Below are 14,701 nucleotides of genomic sequence, written 5' to 3' on the forward strand. Positions count from 1 at the left end.
AAGTCAGTGCCAGCCCTCAAAGCGGAAATCAAAGCTCCCGGGGAAACATACCGGAGGAATGTGACTCAGAGCCAAGACCCATACGCAATGCATACACGGAGCTGTCAGACTTATAGGAAGTTTGGCCGTATATGGGCATCTGGACAGTGAGCGATTTGTCCTTATGGTGGGTCAGGGGGAGGTTTCTGATGTTTCTAGCGTGCCTCAAATTCGATCATGTAAATTAATTCTACCAAAAAAAAAAAGGTATCCCAGAAGCTTTTTGTAAAATAGTAATAAATATTATTCTGAAATCTTCAGGGACCCTGGTTTGGCTTACATGACCTCCTGTTTGCTTAAGATGAAGGTTAAGGAGAGGGCGTACTCGCTGGGAGTTCATGGGGGGGAAGATAAACGCGGATGTTTACTATCTAAATTACATTCATTACCTTCATGCCTTTTCCTCCTTATAATTAGTTCTCTGACTTTCTTAGGATATTTTCTAATGCAAAGGTATTTGTCAGAAGGCAGTCAAGGTCGTTGCATGTGGTTTGTGTTTTATGTTTGCCTGTTCCTCGCTTGTCCATAGAGTTGGAGGCTAGAGGGGTGAGAAAGGAAAAGAAGTTTTGTTTTGTAAGATGATATCCCTTCAACTTACTGTTTGTTTCACTTATTTTGTTAATTAGACTCTTTTTTTTTTTTTTAAAAAAAGAAGTAGTTTACTTAGAATCCTGTGTTGCCTCTAGTCAGCTTTTGTTCATCTAAGATAGTGCCAGCTAAGGATGCTGCTAGGTAGGAATGAGCCTGGTGGTCTCTTACATTCTCCTTCACAGATTAGAATCTCAAATTCATCACCATTTAGCAACCAGGAGTATTTACAGCCCCTTGCTTCATCAGGGCTGAATGTGAAGCATCCCCTTGGTGATACTTAAGGTGATATTTAAGTGAGTGGGAATGAAAAACAGAGGAAATAAGCATTCCTTAAGATGTGTGATTTGGGGACACCCGATCAATAGGTTTAAGAGGAAGACAGAATTGGGACTAGCTATCTTATCTCAAATAATAGAAGTAAGTGAAAGGATAAATATTTTGAAAGGACTAGTGTGAAATATACATGAATGTATTCCTAGGGATTCTGCTGCAGGGTGGGAAAGGGGTGCAGATTAAGCCAGACCCCATCATTCATCTCTGGAAATGTGCTCCCACCTCTAGCCAAGAGTCCTGAGGTCCCTTCTCACAACTTCAAACTCCCTGGAATACCATTAGGGAGAGCCTAGAGGACTGGCTAGGAGGTGAAGGTGTGAGCTCCATACCTGCCATTTGCTTGCCAGTGACCTCAGGGAGGACACCTACTCTCTCTGAGCCTGAAATTTCCCACCTGTTCACAGTTAATGTGCAGCTCAAGGAGACAATATTTATGAAAGCACTTTTTCATAAAGGTATTAGAGTTTTAAAATTGCCCTTCTCTTCCGTTCTTCAATGGCTCCTCCTTGCTCTTAAAACTAAGCCCAACTCAGATTGACTGTAAAAGCCCGTCACAGTTTGATTTTATAACAGTGTCCAACTCTGCATGGGTTTTAGAGTGTTAAAACTAGGTGAGAGCTCAAAGAAAATCAAATCCTACCTCTTATTTATTTATTTTATTAGATTAGATGTTCAGGATTGATAGAGACATTTAACAAATGAAAACTTTTTTTCTTTTTGAAATAGGGTCTGGCTCTGTCTCCCAGGGTGGAATGTAGTGCCATGATCTTGGCTCACTGCAACCTCTGCCTCCTGGGCTCAAGTGATCTTCCTGCCTCAGCCTCCCGAGTAGCTGGGATAGCTGGGACTACAGGTGTGCACCACCATGTCCAGCTAATTAAAAAAATTTTTTTTTTTTGTAGAGATGGGGTTTTGCCATGTTGCCCAGGCTGGTCTCGAACTCCTGAGCTCAAGAGATCAGCCCATCTCAGCCTCCCAAAGTGCTGGGATTACAGGCATGAGCCCCTGTGCCAGGCCACAAATGAAACTTTTAAATGTGTCTTATGCTTCTTATATACCTTATATTGTCACTTCGATGATAATGTGGGCATGCATTTTAATCATAGTTTTCAGGATACCTAAAACAAAATTCTATGCTCAGCTTATTTTTGTCACCTGATGGCATCTACTCCCTTCATCTCCATTATATGTTCATAGTTTTCATTCATTTTTGGAGGGTGGGGAGAGTTAGGGAGTTCCTAACAGTCTTCCTTTCTTCAGTGAAAAATGTGTAACTTATCACTAATAGGAATGTGGTATGCAAATGATAAAGAAACAACTAAAAAATTACGATTGCTTGTGTCCATCACATTTTCTTTAGATTTGTATTTCTTGGAAACCAAGGTGGCATTTTACTTAATATGATGCTACAGACTTTAACACTTTACATGTATTTGGGTTGACAGTTTTCTTTCATTTCATTTTGTAATGTGAACTGTGCTACCATGATGGTGACAAGTAAGTTTTCAAATTAAAAGCAAACTTGGTAAAAGCAATACTTGGTAGCCAGTATGTTCTAGAATGCTAAAAACCAAGTTGTTCAAATCATCCAAAGAGTTTCTAAACTATTTTCCTGTGTGTAAATCTTTAAATAACCATGCCTATGGGAATCATATATTAAAATCTGAGCACCTGCGTAAGGCTTTTTGAGACGGTATCTTATCTTCTAAGTCAGAACTTTCACCACATGTGAGGAAAAACCACATTCTATTTAAAATCCTGACATCATCAGATTTGAAGTAAAAGTCAGCTAATGCATGGTTTAATTTGACGTTAGAATGCACGATGCCAATTTTATCTGAACAATTTAGCAGGAACGCTTCTTAGAACTCTGTCTGGGTGCCTAAAATAGATACTCACAATTTTGACTGCATTCTCTTTTGTTTATGTAGAAATTTTTAATTTACAAAGCCCTTTCACGGTTACCATCTTACTTCATTATCATAACAATCCCATTAGGTATTATTCTACCCATATTGAGGTCCAATAATGCTAACATACACAAGCCTGGTTACAAGTGGAGAAGGGACAAGTGAATTTGAATTCATTTCTTCTAAAGAGCACACCCCTTGCCTTTTCTTCCAAACTTCATGGCTTCTTTTCTTTACATTCTATATATGGTGATCTCTGAACACTGTGTGTCCTTAAGATAGTTATCTCAGATCTTAAACTCTTAAAGGACACACCCTAGAAGGCATATAAACACCTGTGGGCTAACTGGCAGTCAGTATTGTGTTGTGCTGTGGTCTGAGATAAACATGAAGTAGAAAGAAAATGTTTACTGACCTGTATTAGTAGAGAAACTTGGGCTTAGATTTGCTTTTTTTTTTTTTTTTTTAACAATTAAGATTTTTGTGATGTTGCTATGCAGACAGATATGTTCTTCTTATCCACTAACTAACTGATGCAGCTAAAAAAGGAAAAAATGAATAAGATGATGGGTATGCTTTGGGAGGCTTAATATCAGGGTGTGCTCTGCTCTGATGTCAGCCTCAGCCCTCACTGAAAGTGTTCAGTCTAACCCTATGCAGTCTTGTTTCGGCTGAGACTGGGACCAACCACAGACATCATGAAGGTCTTCTTGAATAATTGTATCATTCACTGATAAGCTACCCTTAGGGATAAATATCATGACAGAGTCTGGGACAAACCATCAGCACTGAAGCAATGTCTACTATCAACATTGGTTTTTCACGAGTATCCCCTAATAAACATGTCCTGCCATGTTATTGATATTTATTTTATGAACTTGCCTTAACTGAAAATGCACTTTCCTCAAACTGAATATGCTTTGCCTTTCAGGTTTACAGCTTTCTCCCTCTCTCCTTTAACCATGGAAGGATTTGATTTGAATCATAACTAGTTTCATGTTGTTAATGGAATGCGATTTGTCATAACTACACATGGCAGAGAGACAGGGTTGTCTAGGAATGGTGGGGTTATAATGAGGGAATTTTCTTACTGACCTGCACATGTGTGTGAAAGTTAACAACTACAGGATTACATTTCATATAACCATTTACTTGCTAATGTCTGGAAATAATATCACTATTAAGCTATTTGTCACATACAGATGATAAAAACTTATTTTGTCCAATTGAATCTTTTGTGGCATTTTCATCATTTCTAACGTCTCTATCTTGGTTCTACTTGATCGTGGTTTTCCCTGCTGTTTCCGTATTTGACTGATTCCTGAGGCTCCTACTATTTGCTTTCAGCTCAGAAGATAAGCAAGCAAACTTCCAGTCCAGCTTCAGATGGACTTTGAACCAATGTTGCTTTGCAGTAGGGCTGAGCACTGCCACAGTCAAACGTATCCTCCCTGATTGGCTTTGATTGCTTTCGAGGCAGGCCCATCCCTCATGGGTCAAGCTGGTTTTTCCTGGCCAGCTTCTGAAGCCTCCCCCAGAGCGGGGACCCACAGTGTGGTGTTACCACTTTTCTCTCATGTGTTCTCATTTTACACACTGAAGCCTGGCCTTCATCTAAAGTGAACTCAAGAAGTCTAAACTCCTGTATTTCTCATGCATCATATCCAACTTTCCAAGAAGGGAAAATGACCTTATGTTGAGCAGAAACGGCCATCTGGAAGCCATTTTGTCTACCGTAAGCGCCCAGGAGGAGGAGAATTCTTAGACTGCATGTGAGGGCAGGATACTACAAGGCAGAAGCAACTCACCAAATGTATTTATGTCATAGCTACATCACCTGGCATCCTTTACTGAAGTGTTGCAGGGGGTCATTTTACTTGGACTTCCTTATTTTTCCTGGCATTGCTGGTGGTAGGGAAATACTCCTGTTGTACTGTTTCTGGCAGCCCAGTATTCCACCAAGCTAGGCCTAGAAAAGCAAAGGTGCAGTGAGGTGGGGAAGACACTAGTACATCTTTTAAAAAAAAAAAACTTTGGTGTTTATGCTTTATTTTCAAGATCGTAAGAATAAAATCTGCCAAAATAAACTTGGCTCATATTTAATTGATTAAACAAGATTTTTAACAATTGTAGCTTGACATTCTAGTGTGAAATTTCGTCACTTAAAATAAGCTAATTTTATAGTTCAAAGCATTTCATAAAATTAGCCACCATTTTGGATTGAGTGAGGTCTAATTTTTATCTTGATTTAGAATGTTTTAGAAATAGATATATCATCAAATTGATCTGAATATAGAATTTGCTGTACTTTGTATTTCTCTTTTTCACCATTTCAGGAGAGATTTTTTTCTCTATTTCTCTATTTAATAATATGATTAAATGTTAATATGGCTTAATGCATGACATTAAGCAAACTACTTAATCTCTCTAAGTCTCTGCTTCTGTTAACCTGGAGATAATAATGGCACCCACTTCATAAGATTTCATAGAATTGTTGGTACATTTTGCAAGCATTAAATACCAAAAAATCCTAATCTAGAACAATGCTTGTCAGAGACTAAACACTCAATAAATGTTCATTAAAGTAAAATAAAACTGTCCTTTTAGTTCATCTCTGAATATTTTTAGATACTAAATTTCTGCCTTAGCACATTTACTACATATTAGCACTTAGCTCAGTAGTTTTCACGGTCATATATTATGCAGATTACACTTAAAAAAAAAAAGAATGTCATGAGAGTTTGTATTGACAGCCTTTTTCTAGCAAGAAACATACCGTTATTTTGAACTTGTGAATGATTTATGAATTGTGATACTGTCTTCAGGATCCTGTTTTTTTCTATTTTATTTGTTTCTGTTTTTGTCATCAAATTGCCACAGGGGGGAGTATAAGTTCTTGAAAGCAGCAAGAAATACAGTTTAAGTAATTTGGTACCAATTATCATTATTATTAAAAACGTCCATATCTAAAGCATCTAAACAGATTAGATTAATACCTATGTGAAAGTAGAAATATTTATAGTAAAAAATTGGGCACTGTTTAATATAGGATTTATTAATTTTGTGATAGTTGCAAAAGCTGTGTCTGGAAAACGTCCCCATGGGTGAATGTGTGGGTGTGCACACGCATGTGGGCAATATTGATGCTGTAGGAGAATGGAGAAAATGTTAAGTTTCTAGTTTTTGCCATTAAAGTCATGAAATGAAAGAGAGAGGGAGAGAGAGAAAGAAAGTGAGAAAGTGCTAGTCTGTGTAAAATGAGCATGAAAGGGCTTGGATACAATGATGTCATACAGCCTCACAATATGGATAATACTGAACCCTTTCTGTACATATGGGGGCATTTAAGCTTATTAAGTTCAATAACTAGAGGAGACAATTCCAAAATAGAGAGAACTGTGCAAGTGGAAAATGAAATATCCCTTTGAATAATACAATTGCATTTAATAGCTACAAAAGCTGCGACCTAATATTATAACACTGACAGTCAAAAACATGGTTATTTTCTCTGCCTCTTTGAAGAAAAAGAAATACAACAAAAGTTCCTAGAGAAACCAAATGGATGTTCTTAAAAGCTGGGGGGTTTGATCATGGTACCAACCTGACTCTTCCCTTTGGGAGTGGATCATCTTTGCAGATAATTGGTCAGCTTTCCTATAATATATACTGTATATATGTATATGTGTATACATAATGTGTGTGTATAGTATCTCATATATATATTTTTTTTTCTGGTTTTCACACTCGAAGTCCTGCCACCATCATAAGTTACCCCAATATCCACCCAAACCACTATCCAAACTCACTTCTAAGCTCCTCTAGACTGTCTCTTCTAAGCTAGTCAGGATTTGCCATACACCCTGCCATTTCATAGAACTTCTGCAATCCCCTTGGGTCCTTGATATGGTTTGGCTCTGTGTCCCCACCAAATCTCATGTAAGATTGTAATCCCCAGTGTTGGAGGTGGGGCTGGTGGGAGGTGATTGGATCATAGGGGTGGTTTCTGAAGGTTTAGCACCATCACCCTGGTGCTGTCTCATGACAGAGTTCTTATGGAATCTGCTTGTTTAAAAGTGTCCCCCTTTGTTCTTTTCCTCCTGCTCCAGCCATGTAGGACGTGTCTCTTTCCTCTTTGCCTTCCGCTGTGATTGCAAGTTTGCTGAGGCCTCCCCAGTCATGCTTCCTTTACAGCCTGCAGAACCATGAGCCAATTAAACCTCTCTTCTTTATAGATTACCCAGTCTCACGTAGTTCTTTATAGCAATGTGAGTACAGACTAATACAGCCCTACATTTCTGTCCTCTCCTGCTCTCTCTTGCTCATTTATTCTTTTTTTTTTTTTTTTTTTTGAGATGGAGTCTCGCTCTGTCACCCAGGCTGGAGTGCAGTTGGGCGATCTCGGCTCACTGCAAGCTCCACCTCCCGGGTTCATGCCATTCTCCTGCCTCACCTCCGAGTAGCTGGGACTACAGGCGCCCGCCACCACGCCTGGCTAATTTTTTTGTATTTTTAGTAGAGACGGGGTTTCACCATGTTACCAGGATGGTCTCGATTTCCTGACCTCGTGATCCGCCCGCCTTGGTCTCCCAAAGTGCTGGGATTACAGGTGTGAGCCACCGCGCCTGGCCTCTCTTGCTCATTTATTCTTCACATCAATGTTTTGACCTGATTGTGACTTTGGTCTCTTGCCCCTGCCTTTTCTCCTGGACACACGGTTTTGCTTCCTCTCTCTCCATGGCATACTGTTTTATGTCAACAGCCCCTTGTTACACTTCTGGCCTTTGGCCTCATGACCTTTCTTCAAGCCAGTGCCTACCTTAGTTGTTCCTATAGTGTCTGCCATACATTTGTGGTCTCTAGTCTCAGATGTGTCCTCAGTTCTACTATGTTGTGCTTTTAGTTGCTCTTGTCAGTTCTTTGCCATCCTTTCTTTTGTGTCCCTTCCAAGCCTAACTGCTTCCCTCCAGGGTCCTACCCTGTCACCCCTCCTCTGCCTCCCTGCTGATCAGCCTTCCTTTCTACATGAGACTACCAGGCATGAAAAACTCCAGCCTTTGTCCCCAGGATTGATGGGCTCTCAGCTTCCTGTTCGCTTCTTTAGTTTGAGCTGCAGTGTTCAGTTCTACAGCCACTAGCCACATAGGGCTATTTAATTTAAATTAACCAATGTTAAAATTCAGTTTTTCAGTTGTACTGGTTGCATTTCAAATACTCAGTAGCCATGTACAGCTAACGGTTATTGTTTGGATGGCATGGAGAACCTTTTTATCTTTGCAGAAAGTTCAACAGAATAGTGCTGGTTCAGACAGACCTCCACTTGGGCTTTAGATCCAAAAGCATAAGTCTCCTATGGAACCATGTCACATATGGAACCATGTGCTCCTTGAAACCTATGGAACCATGTCACATATGGAACCATGTGCTCCTCGAAACCTATGGAACCATGTCTCCTGTGAAACCATGTGCTCTTTGGAACCTGTGGAACCATGTCTCCTATGGAACCGTGTGCTCCTTGGAACCTATGGAACCATGTCACCTTTGGAACCATGTGTTCTTTGGAACCTGTGGCACTACATCTCTTATGGAACCATGTGCTCTCTTTTCTTTTCATTTTCTCTTGTCTTTCAATTTGTTTTTCTCTAGCAGCTTCTTCTTCCCAACCTATAAACATGGCTACATTTCTCTCACATAAAAAAGAAAAACCCCAAAACAAATGAAATAAAACAACCCTCCCATTGTCTTAACATCCTCTTTTCATTGCTTGTTTTCGCACTGAAGCTCCTAAAACACACCCATACTCACACAGTGGCACACAAATCCCCTGTGTTTACTGTCTCCAAATACACACCTTCATGTTACCATTCAACCCATTGTAATAAAGCTCCTGACCATGGCACTGCAAATTATCACCAAATAACCTCTTTGTTGCCAAATCCAGTGGATTATTTTCAGCTCTCATACAATTTGATCTCTCTGTAGGTATTTAGTTGAATCCTATTCTCTCCATCTCTTTGACCATTTCCTTTGCTCTCCTTTGCAGACTCATTTCCCTCTGCCTACCCCTATGATGTGAGTGACCTGTAGTCTTTTGTCCCTAGTCCTCTTCTTACATGTTCTTCTTCTGTCACATTGTTGATGGTTGCCTGCTGTCTGGATCCCAACCAGAAACTCGGTTCTCAGTTCATTTGTGCTATTAACAACACATTAATCTGAATGTCCTATTCAGATGTTAAAGTAAGCATAGTAAAAACTAAATTTGTTACTCATCTCTACTTCAAAATCTTTTGCCTTTAGATGTGCCCCCATGTTAGTGATTAGAACACTGTCTTCCCAGTCACTCCATACTGAGGCTTGTATGTTGTCTTGTATTCTTTTTTCTCTTTCAGTCCTTGTATTTGATGATTCATAAAGCTCTGTGGACTCTACCTCTCATGATGACTTTCTAACACATCATGCCCTCAACATTTTTTGCTTGGACCACTGAATTAGTCTTTCTGCTATTAACTGGTCTTTTGGCTCACATTATTGCCCTCCAATTCATTCTCTCCACTGCTGCCTGAGAAATCTATCAATCTACGGTGCTTATTCACCTGCTTAAAACCAAACCTTTATGTGGCTCCCATTACCTCTAAGATAAGAGCCTTTGTTTGGCTTCTATGTTCTCCATTCTTATCTATCAGTTCCACGGCTCCTGCCCTATTCTTTGGTTTTACCAGTGCATTTGAATAACTTACAAATTTTATCATGCTGTTTCATGGCTTTATAAGTTGCTCATGATTGCTCTCCAGCACTTGGAGCAGTGGGTAAGTATGTTCATATCACATAAACTATTTTTTTTTTTTTTTAAACAGGGTCTCACTCTGTTGCCTAGGCTGGAGTGCAGTGGTTATGGCTCATGCAGCCTCGACTTCCTGGGCTCAAGCAATTCTTCCATCTCAGCCTCCCAAGTAGCTAGGACTACAGGCATGCACCATCACACCTGGCTAATTTTTAATTTCTTTTTGTAGAGACGGTGTCTCGCTATGTTGCCCAGGCTAGTCTCAAATTCCTGGCCCCAAGTGATCATCTTGCCTCAGACTCACAAAGAGTTGGGATTACAGGCGTGAGCTGTCATGCCCAACCCTAGTAAACTTTTGACTCTAGTAGGAAGCTTTTTTTCTGTTTGGTCCAGTAAATATATACTCACGCATACACATTCACAGTGAAACAAAAATTTTGTAATTTTATCGTTACTGGATGTGATGCCCTTGGTATTTTAAAATCCGTTCCATTTCATTTTATGTCAAGATCCTGCATGGGTAATTCCCCTCAGGTGGAGGGCTGGTGGTTTTTCCAAGCACCCAGCCACAACTGCCACTGCATTCTATTTTCTTTAATGCTCAATCAGTGCCCCTGGCCATCTGATGATCATTCCTCCCTAATGTTGTGAGGTATTTAGTCCAAATAGTACAATCCACCTTTGCTTTCTTTCTCTTCTAGTAAAATTTATAGGTTGCTGTAATAGCCTGTGTCTGCCCCAGACCACAATCATAAAAATAATAATAAATAAAAAAAAAAATTCTAGTCTTCATCTTGAAGTTTATTCTACTGTCTAATTGACATCTTGGAAATAAGAGATATATATATATCATTATATATATAAATTATATATGTAAATGTATATGTATTTATTATATATATGTGTACGTGTGTATGTGTGCATGTATGTGTATCCTTGGAACACCAATCAGCATAAACTATCTGAATAAGCAGTTGAGGGAGGTAGTGTGAAGATGTGAGGTCTGGGGATGCTCTGGACATTCTGGGAGCACCTGTGGTTGCTGGGAGACGAATGTGTGGAGTTTAAGAATGAAAGTACTGCAGTGAAATACAGAGCATAAGCACAGAAGAAAACCTTATTTTTGGTACTAAATCAAGCCTTGCCTAAAGTTACTGCATCACTCAATTTATTAATTTCATGAGCCAATATGTTCCCCTAACCCTATTTTAAAAAGTTCTTGATATTGTACCATAAAATGTCCTAGCTCATACAGACTTCACCAGTGTGAGAGAGACATAATTTTATTTTCATATTGAAATTTTATGATGTAACTATTTATATAATTTTCTAATTCTATTATAGTATTAGGGTAGAGCAATGCTTTTCAACCTTTTTTAACATAATGGAATATATAGAAAATGATAACATTTTAATGACATTTTGGGGCAAAGACTTTCTAAAACCTCTAAAATTCTGAAAGGGAAAGGGTATAGAAAGTCTTCTGATTTAAAGATATCAAAGATCATAGGAGGGCTTACTGGCAAATTGCTACCATTTTTTTTCTTAAGTATTTAGGTAATTTAAGGTTTTTCTTGGAAGTTGACTTCTGAGTATTTGTGAATAGCTCTCACATAGCATCTAGTACAAACAGATCTACCATTGAATGAATTTTTTATGTAAAGTTTGGGGACTAGCTTGAACTTTAAAATATTATATAATTTGGCTAAAATTGCATAATTACTAAAGTCTTAGGAACTATGATAATTTATAAAATAGTTATTTATATCAATTCATAGGTAAATATTTTGTATTTATTGATCATATAAATAAAATTTCTGAGGCTTATATATTCATACCTGGTAAGTTTATGTTTTTCAGAATATCAGGAAATACCATGTTTATTTTATTCTAACCATATTTACTAAAGTAAATAATTATCTAGAAAATTGGCTAGTAGCACTAGTAGGTGTTTAGGAAAAGTTGCTGATTGACTGGCTGATAGAATTTTAAAAATCAGTGTGGCTGTCAAAGTTGCCTAACCTTAGGCATAAGAGGATCTTAGTGTGAAATGCTTCCAGACTAATAAATGTATTAAACGGTCCCAAATTAAAAATCAGTGAGTCATTTATTGTTGTTTACCTCTCAATGAAATAAATAAGTCACAAATATTTTGAGCATTTGGTCTATTTCTAACATTGTGTTAAACACAGCAAGATGTAAAAAGATACCTGGTTCTTGCTTACAAGGAGGTTATGATCTATTTGCAGAAACAAGACATATATGGACTAAAAGTTCAACCAGTGGTCCTCGCAATTGTGTAACTTGAGAACCACAGGACACAGAAAACTCTGAAGGATTGGTGTAATGCAACATGTCATGACCCTGAAATTAGAATTTCTGAGGAACTTTGAGGCACAGATGATGATAGAGCCACACGCCATGAGGCTTGAGAGCTCTTGCTCAAGTGTCAGTGAGTCAGTGGAGGTCATTAAGTGGAAATAGAAGGATTTAGCACTAAGTGTTCCACAAAGGAAGAAATAACCAACCGGAAAAAACCCAGCCTGACATTTTTTATGGACACAGCTGGGCCAAAGGATGAAGAAGAGAGGAGCAGCATGGGCATTTCAGACCTTAGTAGTCGGGACAACAGTCCTGACTTTGGGGATGCTGTGGCACATGGAAGAGAGTAAATGGGCCGTTTTGACCTGGGTCAACATGGGGATTGAAAGATTAAGGAAGGGACTGCGTTGTAAGAGCCAGAATCCTAATTTTTTCTTCTTTCTTTTATTCTAATGTTGAATATGTTGCTTTCATTTCCAGTCCTCTAGTTTTTTGAAATACACACACACACACACACACACACACACACACACACACACATCTCTAACAAACATATTGCTCTATACTAATTCAGGGATTAGAGAATGTTAAGAAGACATTTACTGACTTACAGGGTAAAATGAAGAGAGCCTCAAAACTAAGAATTAGTAATACTTTAATTTTTGTTAGGCTTCTGTTTCTCCTCTTTCTTTAATAAACAGTATGTATGTATTTTTTTCTTTCCACAACCTGCAAAATGCCAGGCATATGGAAAAAATACAAAGCACAATAAATATGTACTGAATTCAGGGACCCTCTTTTATGATTCTCCATAATTCCTACAATGACGCTTGGTATACAGTGGACATCCAATCACTATGAAGTAGTGGAAATATTTATATTGATGAGAAAAAAACATAGCTAAAGCTGTTACTTGAGAGGCTAGCTCACAAATTTATCATTTGTTCATTCATTCATTCATTCACTTAGTAATGGGTGCATTCACTGGACACTGCTAATGTGAAGACTAATGGTGATTTTTTTAATTGATACAAATATTTGTGGTGTACATGTGGTATTTTGTTACATGCGTAGACTGTGTAATGATCTCATTACACAGTCTCCGCATGTAACAAAATATGACATATATTTAACAAAATATTTAACATATAAAATGATCAATACTCGAGGTGATGTCCAACACTTGGGGTGTCTGTCACCTCGAGTATTTATCATTTTATATGTTGGAAACATTTCAAGTCCTCTCTTGTAGCTATTTTGAAATGTATATTACATTGTTGTTAACTATAATCACCCTGCTCTGCTACCATACACTAGAATGTATTTCTTCTACCTAACTGTATGATTGTGCTCATTAACCAATGCCTTTATCTACCCCCAGCCACCCACTAATGTGATTTTTAGCAAGAGTTTCATGTCTTTATATCTTTGTAGAGTCTGGCCAACTTTTACCCATTCATCAGCTCTCAGCACCCATGTCACTTTCTTTTTGTGGCTCTCCAGACTCAGGTAGGTGCTTATCTTTCCACAGCCTTTCTCTGACTGTGTGGGGATTTGTCTGTGTACCTTACCAGATGGGGGCTTCACAAGAGCAGAATTGAATCATTCGTCTCCATGTCTTCAGTGCCAACCTCAATGCCTCATCCCTTGAGAGTTTGTTGAGTGTTTGTAGAACGAATGTAATCTCTAATGATGGTGTTGTCAGATATCTGGCTTTAAACTGGCAATTTGGCTTTTAAGTACTGTGTTCAGAAAATTAACTGAAAAAATAAATACTGGAATTATGTCAGTTTAGAGACAAAAGATGTGTTAAAAAGAAAAACTGAAAGTCACAAAAATGCAATGTAAATTATAAGATAGCATGTACATTATCATTAATGAACTATTCCTATTGTATAGGTTTTTTTTTTTTTTTAATTGTGGCAGACCTTTACTGTGTGTCTCATATTTTCATTGAAACTTTATAGGCAGCCTTTTCGGTGTGCATTGACTGTGAGAGCATCAGGACAGCAGGGACTCTAGAGATCATTTGGTCCAAATACTGGTCAATTGAAGAAATACAACCACTCATTTTTAGAGTGCACAAAGGCAGGCAGATTTCAGTGACACAGTCTTGTGTGTGCCATAGCAGGCAGAGGAGCCCCACTGACTGCAGACTTCCCACCATACTGTGCTACTTTCCCAGCGACCCCTCATGTACAGTCTAGGAAGCAGCGGTTGGGGATTGGTGGATGGCTTCTGTTTTTATACACACTGTTTCCCTTTGGCCGTCCATGTGCTCTGGAGGAAGAAGGGAGTTGCTGCAATACAGGTCCACCCCCTTACATCAATTTACAGGAGCGGCCCTCACATATGTGAATAATAACAGTAGTGGCACCGTTGATTGATGACCTGTGCTGGACTGATTACATAGGTTAAGTCACATCTTCACACAACCCTTCAGGGTCACTTCCTTTTTATAGATGGGGATGAGGGTTGCAAAGATTATTTAGGTATCACGTCCACATCACAGAGCCAATAAGTGGTGAAGCCAGGTAGCTCTAACTCCCCAAATTCCATAGGTTTTCCAGATACCACACAGCCTTTTGTAAAGTTAAGAGGATATGGTGAACTATCCATATTTGTCAGGTAATATGATATATCAAAAGGAACAAAGCACCATGCTTTCTAAAGTGCTTAAAGACCTACCTATCGTTAGATAAATGAATACATGAATGAGTATGTGATT

This window comes from Pongo abelii, chromosome 5 (genome assembly GCF_028885655.2).
Source record: "Pongo abelii isolate AG06213 chromosome 5, NHGRI_mPonAbe1-v2.0_pri, whole genome shotgun sequence".
Taxonomy (NCBI): Eukaryota; Metazoa; Chordata; class Mammalia; order Primates; family Hominidae; genus Pongo; species Pongo abelii.